The following is a 14,414-nucleotide window of genomic DNA, read 5'->3' as shown; positions in this document are numbered from 1 at the left end:
TTTGTAATAATTATCGAACTTAGTTTGTAAGGTTTGAAACAACTAGTTTGTAAACTATGTTATCATAAGACTTCCGCTAATTTACTCTGATGTATATATTTGAATAAATGTTGTAATACTGCAATGACTCTGTAATGGGACCCTGCTCAGAAATCATGGATGATTCAGGGTTGCCCAAGGACACCCGACAGACTTCTTAAGTTACCAGGAACATATGCATAGTCGTCAAAGGTCGTTGGACACTGACAAGTGCATGTGGGTCCTATAATTTAGGAGGTTCTGCCACAGTCATGTCATCCATGACCCTTCATATGCATTCATGATTCTCACTTTTGCATGTGCATGTAGTAGGTGCGACGGAAGACATCACCGTGTTGGAGTACAAGGCCGATCCCTAGGAACAGCATCAGGAAGTGTAGCAACAGGAGGCCCTAGGAGAAGGTGAGCCCGAGGGTGAATAGTTTCCCAAGTGCCTAGATCATCAGCCCTCAACCTTTGTGAAAGGCAAGCCCTGGAGCATTCTAAGCCTCCTGTGTTTTCAAACTATCAACTTGAGTCCTTTTATGTTGATGCATTAAGTACTAGGAGTTGATTGGAACCACTTGCTGCGTATATATCTGCCTTGTTTAGATATATATATCTTGAATTCTATGTAGGTCTAGGATCAAATATATGATTAGTCATGCTTAGTCAGTAGAAGTCGGGTGATTACCTATCACCTGCATGATATAGGCTGATAACTAATCATGGTTGGCTATATGTGCCAGCATTGAATATAACCATGTGTCAATGAATAAAGGAGATCAGGTAGGATCATGATAGAGAAGCAATAAGGCATGGAGGTCTTTGGTGCCTATCTATCCCCATCCATGTCGATTAAGGACCAATTCGTTGTATGTCCTCATGTCATATTGAACGCATACCTAGCACTTAGCTGGCCGAATCTGATGATACGACCACAAAGCCGAGTAGCTCAATTCAGGTTGGGCCCCGATAAGTGAAAGTGCACATACTAGAGGTAGTAAGGATAAGCGGAGAGCCAATGGTGTGAGTCTAAGGGCAAGACTAGGTCTCGATCTTCCTAGTAGATTGGTAGAATCTCTGAGGGTGTGGCGCTGATTGGACCCATGAGTTAGTCCTGAATTGTACCAAAGGTGACCTGAGGCTACCTTCATGGGGTGTGCCTCAGTTTGTGTTAGGAATAAATTCACCAGCTAGGTAGGAATCAATTCGAATCGCCGTCACTCCTAGATAGTGAGAACTTGACTGAGCAATGGCAATGTAGAGTAACTTAATGGAAACTTGATGGTTATGATGATGCTCAAATTATTCTTATACCGAATATGGTTACTAATGCTTGTTAGCTTAATTAAGTGATTGCTCTAGTATAGGTGCTAATCTAGAGATGCTTAGTTGAATAGGTATTCAAATTGATGCTAGATGTACTAAATCTCCATGTTATATTACTTAAGCTTTTATGCAAAATGTTGTCTAGCTAACTCCACCTTTAAAGCCTTGCATACTAGGTGTCTTATTATTTTGGTTTGTGACACGTAAGTCTAGCTGTGTACATTCTCGCACTTAGGGTTTATTCCCATTTGTTGCAGATGACATGATGTACCATGGTTACTGCAAGCATTGCATAACACTTGTAGTTGATGGAGAGTAAGACCAAGGGCATGATCATTCTATATCATCTCATCTATGTGCTTTTGTTGGAGATGATCTTAAACTGGCTATGTATTTGAACTATTTTTATGTTGTTTCAGAACTATGTTGCTTCCACTACTTCTAAATTTGGGTTGTAATAACTTTGTTGAAACTCTAATGTATGGGGACTATTTGTGAACATGTTGTAACATGTGACTAGTTGTGTTGAATCATGTATGATCTTGGTTTGTACATTGGTTTGTTTGAGATCCTTCATGATTTCATCAGACTACAGGGTTTATATGGGTTCAAGTATGATAGTTTGATCGCTTCGGTGATTGCTATTGTACTTGTGCTCTTATAAATTGGACGGTTCTGTTATAGCGTGGGCCTCGACTTTGGCTAGGCCGACGGTGAGAGAGGCGGGGTACAAGCGGGCTGTTCACCTAGGCCACTTGATGGGCTTCCTGAGCTGGGTCCATGCGAGAGGGAATGAGGGAGTGGAGTGGGCTGTGGGGTGGGAGAAAGAGGAGGCCAAGAGAGAGAGAGTGAGGGAGCAGACTTGGGCCTTTGGGCCAAAAGAGAGAGAGGGAGCATTTTTCCCTATTTATTTTATTTTTCTTTTATTTCAAAGCCATTTCAAAACATTTCAAAAATCTTTGAAATCATTTTGAACTTTGGTCAAAACCACTCATCTCAATAAATAAAATGCAATGGCATGTATGCTCAAACATGTTGCTACCTTATGATAAATTTTAATTTAATGAAAAATATTATTTTCCTATGTTTCTATGAGCACAAAAATACATAATTAAATCATTTTAGCTACATTTCAAAAGAAGCAAATTATAGGGTGTTACAGTAGCGGTTTCTTTCTTATCCTTGAAAAGACTAGGAAGGGGTGATCAGGGTTAGGCCACCAAAAGCTCTACGAAAACACCTAACCAACGTGGTGAACTACAAAGGCCTGTTCAAAACCGTTACCTCTAGGGCTACCACAACTATCCTAGGGTTTGGGCGCAAACTCAAGTAAACTGTAGCCTAGACACCACATCTATGCTAATGATTACTACTCTAGTCTGGATCCTTACACTAGAGCACTTAGTCGAGCAGAGATCTCATAAGTAAGGTAAAGGAAGAACTAAATTTAGTTAAATAGAAATCTTGGATTTACCAAAGTATATCCTGGATATTACTCAAAAATTTAGTCGGCTCCATAGAGGTACAAAGTTAAGGAGGGTTCGACAAACCTGGTGTAACACCCTAGGTGTTTGGCTTCCACATTTGCACTTGCATTTCATGAACATAAGCATCATTCATCCATTCATGAGCTTATATTGCATAAAATGTGTTTTCGAAACATTGCAACATATTGTTATATTTCATGTGTGTTTGTTTTATGAAATGAATAGTGTGCAACACTCAAGTGCAACATGTGCAACTCACTTTAGTGAAACATGGTTAGTTAGTACTATGCAACAAAATCATGAAACATGTGAAACATGACTTTGAAACAAAGGTAACATTTCACTTGTTTTTCCTTGTTTCAATGCATGTGATGCTTGATTTTGGTGTGACCAATGTGTGGTGTAGCTAATTATCCTCTTAAGCAACTTAGTTATACTTAGAATGTCATTAGGAACAATGTTCATGTTGATCATTTTGCCAAATTAGGTTTCCAAGCCATGGTTTGACCATTATGGACCCCTAGAGCTCCTAAGTTTGACTGTTTAAAAAGTGTGGCTTAGAGTATTTGCATGTCTGAGCAACCTAACAAAAAGTTGTAGCAAATTTTATAAGGAACAAAATTTGTTTAGAAGCCAAGTCATGAAAATGTGCACAACATGCTCAAAAAGGTCCCACAAGTCAGTTTTGGGGTTGTATTCAACACTTAGAAATTAAGACTGGATTCCAGTTTCATGTACCCAACTTATTCACATTGTAGCTCCCTAACCAAGCTGAACTAGCTTGAGCTCCAATTGGCAAAGTTGAAGATCTCACTTAGTACTACAACTTTGTCAACAATGCCATGAGCTGACTCATCATGGTTTAGGAGATATGGAGCAATGAACTTGCTCTATCAGTCGACACCGTGGATCACTTAATCGGGATTTTTAGACCGGCACAGTGGCCGACCGGCCGCAGGCCATTGCCACTGCGTGGCCGCCATGCACCGTGCTTGGCCTGGCGTCGCTGGACAAGGGTGACTGCAAGGAGGCCACGTCCGCCTGACCTCCCGCTCGCTCTCAGTCGCTTCCTCCCTCTCGCGTGCGTCCGAAGCACGAAGAGAAACAAGCCGCCGCCATCGCCATTGCCCCGCCGAGCTTGCATGTTCTTGCTATCGCGTCTTGCCTCGCTCCAGCAAGCCCAAAGCTCTGCCGCATCCTCCTCTACCTCCTCCACCTCTTAGCTGAGCCTATCGAGTCGAGGTGAGGGCACATTTGTCACTTCCGCCGCCACCGCCATGAGCGCGACCTCGCCGGAGTTCCAGGCCACCATGGTCGGGATAGCTAGGGTCCCTCTCATCCTCCTTTTCTTTCCTTGCTAGCTCCATTGTGATCTCGTGAAGCTCATACTGAGCTCGGAAGAGACAATGGAAGCTCGCCATCGCTAGCACGGCCACCAGAGCTCCGCCAAACCGCCGTGCGCCATGGTCGCCCTACCTAGAGTCCGCTAGAGCTTAGGGTTAGTAGGTCAATCGATGCGGGAGATCATGGCAAGCACGGAGGTACCCTCCTCATTGCCGATGAAGCCATCGCCGGTGAAGCCACCGTCAACGAGTTTTGCCGCTACCGCGTCATCGCAGCAACCTCCCCTGTTTTCCTCTCACTGACCTGTGGGGTTATCTGACCCGAGGGCCCCGCTTGTCAGTGACCGTGTATTAGAAGCCAGCTCAAATATTTCTAGTTTTGAATGCTATTTTGTAAAATTTGTATCTCTAGTTTTGTAGATCCAAATTGGGTGGTTCCAATTTTGTTAGGATCATAGTGAAGTCTAGTATTTAGGAAAAATATGACATGAACACTTGTAGTGGAATTTTTGGATGAATTAAATAGGAACTTGAAATGTGTTTTTAAATGCATGCAAACTTGTTTAAATTATATCTGGAGTTCCTGTGCTCACAAAATTATGAAATTTTGGTGGTAAGCTATTCTTGCTTAGTAGAAGCTCTGGTAAAAAATTTGAGAGTCATTGCATGTATGGTTTTTGAGTTATAGATTTTCCTTTTATCATTGAATGATCCTTGTGTGAATTTTTGTAAATTATCTAGGAATCCAATGACCATGAAATTTTGTGGGGAGCATCCTAGTACCTTAAGGATGCTAGGCAAAAATATAAAATCTGTTGCTTGACACTTTTCACTAGGATTTCCTAATTATGTCATTTTAAGCCATTATGTCTTATCATTTTTGTGTAGGATGTTATACTTGCTCAAATGATGTGAAATTTTTATAGTGGTCTACTTGGAGCATGTCATACCTACTGTAATTTTTGTAGATTAAATGGTATAGTTCTCATATATGTTTTCATTTCTCTTAATTAATTAAATAAATTAAGAAAGACATTAAAAGAAATGAATTGATGGTGAACACCTTACTTTCTGGTGTTCTTGTGACATGTGTGATGAGTGAGTAAAGTTAGTTTTGTCCAACTATATGTTTGTAACATAAGTTAATAATTATTTTTCTGCATTGTGTCTTTCGGGACAGTTCTAGGGACTTTGTAAAGTTTCCCATGATATTTTAGTTTGCTGGGAAGGTGGTTAATACAAAACTTGTAGATAACTTATGTATCTAGCTCCTGTCAAAATTTGGTGGCATTTGGCCCAGTAGTTTAGGAGCTACAGCTGTTCAAAGTTAGATCCCAGAGTTGCTTGTTCTCTGTCTTGTTAGGACCTGATCATGTAATTCTGTAAATTCGACCTGGTAAAGTTTGGAATCATGCCTTGAGGTCTAAAAATGAATTGTAGGTAATTTCATAAGCTTTCTAAATTGTCTTGTGGCATATCATTTGGAATTGTAGATCTTCAGTTATGACCAGTTTACCATACCACTCTATAGTCTCTGTATCGTTGAAATATGAATGTTTGTGTGCATGCCTTGTTGCAATGTTCTTGTTGATTGTTTAGGTGCTTGCCTAACTTGAGAACATGCTTAGGTGAAGGTGCTAGGTCCTTAACTGAAGATGAGCAATTGTAAATTAGATTGTATAAACTTGGTAAGTAATGTGATTTGAATAGAGCCTAAGTCGGAAAATGCGGACTGCAGTAAGCATGTGCATTCACCGAGCATCCCTAACTTCGTTCATGTGCATCCATGATATTTATCTTGAGCGTTCATGCAATAGGTGTGCCAAAGGGAGTGACGCTGCTGGAGTTCGAGGGAGCCAACCAGGAGGAGGAGCCCGTGGTGCAGGAAATCAATGAAGTAGCCGCCGAGGAGGAATTGCCCGAGTGCCCTGACCACCAACCGTCCTCTTTCCTGAAAGGCAAGCCCCGGAGCATATTAAGTCTCTCATGTTTTTACAAATACCTTGAGTATCTTTTATTCGTTGATGATGCATTAAGTATAGGAATTGGTTGGAACCAATTGTTGCATTATATATCCATCCTTGTCCAGATATCGCACAGGAATCTTATTTAAGTTCAGGAATGGGTTAAATGCTTAGCCATGCTTAGTGCGGTAGAAGTCAGGTGATTTCCTATCACCTGCGCAGCTTTAGGATGAGGTGGATCACGGTTGGCTATATTTGCTATCGTGGAAAAGAACCATGTTAATAATAAAGTAAGACCGGGCGGAGTCTTGTGTAGGTTTGGACATAGCTGACTCCGTCTGAGTCGTTTAAGGACCGATACGCTGTATGTCCTTATGTCATGTTGAACGCAGCTTAACACTTAGCTGGCCGAATAAGTTGTTCCGACCGCGAAGCCTAGTAGCTCAATTTAGGCCGGGGACGCGAGCAGGGGTCCACAATCTGGATGGAAGTAAGGATGTGTGGGGAGCCATTGGCGTAAGCCCATGGGCGGGTTAAGTCACTGAGCACTCATAGCAGAGTGGTTCTCTGATTTTGTGGCACTGATCGGACTCGCGACTCCTGAATTGTACCAAAGGTGACTTGTTTGCGACCCTGATGAGGGAAGCAAGGTTTGTGTTAGGAATACCCCTCCAGCTGGATAGGAATCGATTCGAATCGCCGTCTCTCCCGTATTGTGAGAACTTGACTGAGCAGCGGCAACGTAGATTCAATTAATTTAATGATATGGTTAAATGGATGATGATGATAATATTGCCACGATTTATACCTGCTATAGTTATTAATGTTTGCATCTTAATTAAATTATTGCTTAGTACAGGTGCTAATATAGATGACAGGTTAATGGTTAAAAGTCACTGCTAGCTCAGGTTAAGAGTTGATCATTATTACTTATGCTTTTCCACAAAAAGAAAGTGTCAGCCAGATCCACTAAATGAAGTTATGCTTGATCCTTGGTGTCATTTGTTTTGGTTTCCGATGGGTAAGTCTAGCTGAGTACATTCTCGTACTCAGGGTTTATTCCCTCTTGTTGTAGATGACCTTCTATATCAGGGCTTCTGTAAGTATTGTCTCCACCCAGCAGGTGATGAAGACTAGATTATGGGCATGATCTCTATTTCTCTTGTCTGAATGCGTTTGCGGGTTATGATCAGCAAACCAGTATTTGTATTTGAACTCGGGTATGTAAGTTAAACTATTTGCTTCCGCATACTTTACAAGACCTATTTTGTAATAACGATGACTCTGAGGTGTTGTAACCTATTTGCAACCGTCTGCGAAATGTTGTAACGTACGATATGTTATGTTGAATTACTGTGATCTTGGTTGTATGCAAGTTGGTTTGAAATCCTTCATGGTTTCAGTTGACTACTGGGTTTATATGGGCTCAAGTGCGAGAATTTGATCGTTTCGGCGATTATTTTTTGTACTTGTGCTCTTATAAATTGGTCGGTTCTATGATAGCTGGTATCAGAGCTAGATTCAACACTAAACATGTCATATGGGTATTTAAAACAAAAGCTTTTGTTGTGAAAATGGTTTTCCAACTTATAGTTATATATAAGTGTTCAAAAATAAAAAATTTATGGTGTACTGGTGATCACATCCCTTGTAGCCCACTTAAGGATTTCTAGGTGGCTTATATATAATTACTAACTTGGGGAAATTGATTGTTTCTATTTTGTCGTCCATGTGGCATGCTATTACATGGGTGCCATTCATTTGAATGGTAATGTATGGATCAATTGCCTCTACGCTAAGGTAAGTGTGAGTTGTGAGAGCATGACCGTCCAACCATCGGTCTAGGGGAGAGTTAGTTGTGGTTATTGGAGTATTTACATGTTGCATACATGTATATATGAAGGTACTTAATTGTGGGTACATCTGTCAGGTAGTTTAGATACCAAAGTATATATATCTGGGATGTATATACGGAGAGTATCTTAGTTACTACTTTCGTTATTAGCATTATATCTTGTTGGGTTGGGGCTGCAATGAAGTTTTCTACAGGTATGCTAACAATGCACCGTGTAGATCGACTAGTTACCGCTAATGGAGAGAATGTATGTATGCCACCATATATTGTGCTAAAACTTAACTTTTGTTAGGTTTGTGAGGACGTACGGAACGAGCATGCATCATATTCACTCATGTCATTCATATTACATTACTCCCTCCCTTATAATTGCTTATCCCAAGTATTAAGTTCAATCTCTCAACAAAATAATCCTCTCACATGAGTTGCATCCCTTTTTCATACAGATGGTCGCGCCCATGTTTCCTACTGGTAGTAGCACCTTTTTGGACCAGTTCGGTACGCCCACCTTGCTCTGGAGGGTGCTCAGTTCAGTTGGGTACCCGGAGGCACCCCGCTACACGTGGAGGCAGGCAGTACCATTGGGAGATGTACCATGGTACGTTGTGACCTTTATAGTGCCGCAGAACCCCATGAGACTGTTGTGGCATGGGTGGAGTATTGAGACTGATGGGCAAAGCCCATGGGAAGCCGCTTAGGTTACTGCCCTTGATGTGCTCTTGGATATAGCACAGAGCTTTGGGGATGAGTTAGTGGGTGGACCAGCTTCATCCATTCCCCGAGTGGCTCCTACTGAGGCTGAGTGGACTCAAGAAGTTGGCCAGGCCTTGGTTCGAGGTCATGGTGAATGTGTTTAGAGCGACAATGCTGGAATGAGTGCTATGATGGCCATCTTGAAGCTTTGTTGAGTCAAGAAGGACACCCTTTCTAGTGTGCTAGAAGAAGCTAGCAAGGCAATGGTAGCCCTACACAAGTTTAGGTTGCGTGCCTGCAAGTATCATCATAGGGTAGATGCATGTGGGCGAGCTCAGCAAGAAGTAGATGAGATTTGAGGTATTGCAAATTATCGCCTGCAGCAGTGGGGTCAAACAGCACACGAGAGAGACAAGCTTCATAACCAGCTTATGAACCTCACCATAGAGAGAGATGAGGCAGCACAAGAGTTGGATCATGTGACCCATCATAGAGATGCAGCCTTAGAGTTAGTAGAAGAAAGACATCAGGGCTGGATCATGGCTAACCACAATGCTTTCCAAAGGGAGCATGAGCTCCAAGAGCAGCTTGAAGAGCTTCAGGTTGAGCACCATCAACTAAACAACCATCTATTTCCTATTCCTCACCCCATACCAAGGTATCCTAATGTGGGTGGACCTCAAGTGATTGAGGTGGATGAAGAAGAAGAGGACGCGCAGATGGATGACAATGCAGCTAAACCTACAAATGAAGAAGAGGAAGATCCAGAAGAAGTCCAAGACATCTCCGATGTGGACAGCGATCACTTCGATGAGTAGTTAGTTAGCAAGTCCCACTAGTTTAAGCTTTTGCAGTCATTGGTGTAATGGACTTAGTGCTATGACTGATGTGGATGTACCTTTTTAATTCGAACTTGGCATGTAATGTACTTAAATCCGCTCCCTTCGGGATGCGTATCTTGTTGGTTAAGTTTAAAAATTGTCATATTGGAATGCACTGCGTATGGCGCTAGTAATCTAATTGATGATGTGGTGATTGGAGAATGAATTATTGCCTCTATTTATTATATGAAATTTTCATTCTCTCCAGTAAATTTAGTTTGGCGTAATTACATTTTTCCTCTCCAATGTGCTAACATCACCAATAATTGCTGGTTGCGCATGGTTACAGATGCCTCGCACTCGTTCCACTAGTAGGGCTGGTGATGATGACGATCTTCCACCGCCACCACCACCCACACCAATGGAATTGATGGCAATTCTGGTGGAAGGATAGTGCACTATGGCTGAGGCTCTTTGCATGATTACAAATCATGATGGTCGTGGTGCACACCAAGGACCAGAACCAAATCAGTATAGTGACTTCAAAGATTTTCTTGACACTAAACCACCGATCTTCAAGGAGGCTAAAGAGCCTCTGCAAACTGATGAGTGGTTGAACACTCTCAAGCAGAAGTTCCGTCTGCTTCACTTAACTAAGGTGCTAAAGACTGAGTATGCATCTCACCAACTACATGGGCCAGCTAGTATTTGGTGGAGTCATCATCGGTCCACTATGCCCGCTAATGCCCAAATCACTTGGGATCAGTTCAAGTCTACTTTCAGGGGAAATTATATTCCTCCTGGTCTCATGGCAATCAAGCATACGGAGTTCATGAAGCTAACCTAGGGGAACAAGAGCTTGAATGAATACCTACAGGCTTTCAATAACCTTGCAAGATATGCTACTGAGTTTGTTGACACTGAAGCCAAAAAGATTGCTAGTTTCAAGCAGGGACTTAGCCCCAAATTGATGAAGACCATGGGAAATTACAAGTGTGCTCATTTTAATGAGTTTGTGAGTGATGCTTTATCGCAAGAGAACAACAATGCTGTATATGCTGCTTCGAAGAATTGTAAGAGGGCCTATGAGGCGGGTGCCTCACAATCCAAGGCTCTAGTCACACACAGGGCTCCATTCCATCCTCCAGCATCAGCTGCTAAGTTCTGCCCACCGATGAAGAAGAATCCAGGCAAGACTAGGTTTCACAAGGCGTTTACAGTTGCTCTTCCCAAGGGCACTACCAGTTAAGGCAGTTCCAATGTTCCACCAAGCAACATGCCGTGCTGGAACTACAACAAGCCAGGCCACTGGTCAAGGAAGTGTCCTTACCCTAAGAAGAATAACTACCAAGGTGGCCGTTAGGGGCAGGTGAACCACACTAATATTGTTGATATTCCATCAGGAGAGGTAGTAACGGCTGGTAAGTTTCTGGTGGATCAACACCCGCAGTTGTACTATTTGATTCGGGTGCTTCGCATTCCTTTATTAGTCCCGCATTTGCATCCAAGTTTATGTAGAAAACATACACTGTTGAGGGTGAGGGTTATTGTATTAGGGCTGCCAGTGGTACTATCCCAACCAAGCTTGTAGTTGGGGACGTACAATTTGAGATAGGGGGGTGAAGTTATCAGGTTGATCTGATAGTTTTACTGGGGCTAGGTATCAACGTGATATTGGGAATGAACTGGATGAGCAGTCATGGAGTGCTTATTGATACATCGACTAGAGTAGTCATGCTCAGAGATCCTTGTAATCAGGAAGGGTTTTCTAGTACAGCTACCCAGGGACCTCAATCTTTCTTGTGCGGCTAATGCGGTGCAAGCAAAGGCTATGGCAGATATCCCAGTAGTATGTGATTTTCTGGATGTTTTTCCTGATGATTTGCCCGGATTGCCCCTGGATCGAGACATGGAGTTCAAGATAGAGTTGCTACCTGGTACAGCGCCCATCTCTAGAAGGCCTTATAGAATGCCTCCCAATGAACTAGCCGAACTTAAGACTCAGTTGAATGAACTTCTAAAGAAAGGTCTTATCCATCCTAGTTCATCTCCGTGGGGGTGCCTAGCTATCTTTGTAAAGAAGAAGGATCAATCACTACGCATGTGTGTAGATTATAGGCCCTTGAATGCAGTTACAATCAAGAATAAGTACCCTCTGCCATGCATAGATATCTTATTTGATCAGTTGTCTAAAGCAAAAGTCTTTTCCAAGATTGATTTGAGATCTGGTTATCATCAAATCAAAATTCGGCCTGAGGATGTTCCAAAAACTGCATTCTCCACAAGATACAGTCTGTATGAGTACCTTGTTATGTCCTTTGGATTGACCAATGCCCCCACACACTTCATGTATTTGATGAATTCGGTGTTTATGCCCGAGTTAGACAAATTTGTGGTGGTATTTATAGATGATATCCTAGTTTATTCTGAGAATGAAGAAGATCATGTTGAACATTTGCGAGTGATTCTCACTAGATTGCGAGAACACTAGCTTTATGCAAAGTTCAGCAAGTGTGAATTCTGGCTTCGTGAGGTACATTTTCTTGGACACATGTTGTCCGATGGTGGAATTATGGTGGATCTCACCAAAGTGCAAGAAGTGTTGGACTGGAAGGCTCCAATCTCGGTGCATGAGGTTCGGAGTTTTTTGGAATTGGCTGGCTATTATCGTTGCTTCATCTTGGATTTCTATAAAATAGCCAAGCCTATGACTTGGTTGCTACAAAAAGACATGAAGTTTGTCTGGAATTCCGAGTGTGATGTGGCTTTTCACACCCTGCGAACCCTTCTAACTTCGGCTCCAATTGTGGTGCAACCAGATATCGAGAAACCATTTGAGGTGTTCTGCGATGCATTAGGTATAGGTTTAGGAGGTGTTCTTATGCAAGAGGGTAGAGTCATTGCTTATACCTCTCGCCAACTTTAGAAGCATGAGGTGAATTATCCAACGCATGACTTAGAACTCACTGCAGTTGTTCATGCTTTGAAGGCCTGAAGACATTATTTGCTTGGCAATGTGTGCAACATCTATACCGATCATAAGAGCCTTAAGTACATCTTCACTCAATTAGAGTTGAATATGCGTCAAAGAAGATGGCTTGAGTTGATCAAGGATTATAACCTCCAAGTGCACTATCACCCTAGCAAGGCAAATGTTGTCGCGGATGCCTTAAGTAGGAAATCTCATTGCCACCCTTTGATTGAAAGTGACTTCCATTTGTCAAAACTCCTACATCCTGTAGTCCTATACAACATCACTATTAGTTGTACTCTACAGAGTCGAATTATCGAGCTACAGAAGACAGATTCAGGTGTGTTCCACATCAAGTGTAAGATGAAAGAGTAAGAAACCAAACATTTTCGGTTAGATGAGAATGATGTGTTATGGTTCAAGGATAGGTTGGTGGTTCTAAAGGATAGAGAGTTTAGAAATCAAATCATATTCGAAGCCCATTCCTCTAAATTATCTATTCACCCTGGTAGTAACAAAATGTATCATGATTTGAAGCCTCGCTTTTGGAGGACCAAAATGAAGAAGGAGATAGCCGCTTATGTGGCTAGGTGTGACACTTGTTGTTGAGTCAAAGCGGTGCACATGAAAGCTAGACTGCTTCAGTCCCTCTCTATTCTAGGTTGGAAATGGGAGGAGATAAGTATGGATTTTATTGTTGGACTCCCTACTACTCAGAGGAATTTTAACTCCATTTGGGTGATTGTAGATTGTCTGACCAAGTCTGCACACTTCATTCCTGTCCGCATAGATTTTCGTCCAACTAACTACACGGAGTTGTATTTTAATTAGATAGTCCAACTTCATGGGATACCTCGTACTATTGTCTCTGATAGAGGACCATAGTTCACTGCTCGCTTTTGGGAGCACTTGCACGGGTTGTTAGGAACTAAGTTAGTAAGAAGTTCTACCTATCATCCGTAAACCAATGGGCAAACTGAACGAGTGAATCAAATCTTAGAAGATATGTGGAGAGCATGTGTCATCTCGGCTAAGGGTTCATGGGAAAAGTGGTTGCCCCTAACTGAATTCTCGTACAATAATAGTTATCAAGTGAGTATCAAGATGGCACCGTTTGAAGCTTTGTATGGCTGAAAGTGTAGAACCCCGTTGAATTGGGTAGAAGCCGGTGAAAGCAGATATAATGGAATTGATTTTGTTCAAGAAGCTGAAGAACAAGTCCGTACTATCCAAACCCATATGGTCGTAGCTAAAGCTAGGCAGAAAAGTTATGCTGATCATCGTAGGAAACCTATTGAGTTCGAAGTAGGAGACTTCATTTATCTAAAAGTCTCACCCATGAAGAGTGTCCAACGTTTTGGTGTGAAGCGAAAGCTTGCGCCGAGATATGTCAGTCCATTTGAAATCATTAGACAAAGTGGTAAGGTAGCATACAAGATCCAATTACCTCCTGAGATGAGTGCTATCCTCAATGTCTTTCACATATCCCAATTGAAGAAATGTCTTCGCGTCCCTGAAGAGAGGGTTCCACTGGGGGATATCGAATTAAAATCTGATTTGACCTTTGAAGAAAAGCCGGTCCGAGTAATTGACACTCATGAGCGAGTGACTCGGAGTCGGGTGGTCAGGTTTTACAAGGTCATGTGGAGTAATCAGGGTAGTGAGCTCGATGCAACGTGGGAAAGAGAAGATTATTTGAGGGACGGTTATAAGGAATTCTATCAACAATGGTACGCTTGTCAAATCTCGGGACAAGATTTTTATAAGGCAGGAGGGTTGTAACACCCTAGGAGTTTGGCTTCCACATTTGCACTTGCATTTCATGAACATGAGCATCATTCATCCATTCATGAGCTTATATTGCATAAAACGTGTTTTCGAAACATTGCAACATATTGTTATATTTCATGTGTGTTTGTTTTATGAAATG

Source organism: Miscanthus floridulus, chromosome 2 (assembly GCF_019320115.1).
Source record: "Miscanthus floridulus cultivar M001 chromosome 2, ASM1932011v1, whole genome shotgun sequence".
NCBI lineage: Eukaryota > Viridiplantae > Streptophyta > Magnoliopsida > Poales > Poaceae > Miscanthus > Miscanthus floridulus.
Note: the sequence above shows the minus strand (reverse complement) of the source record.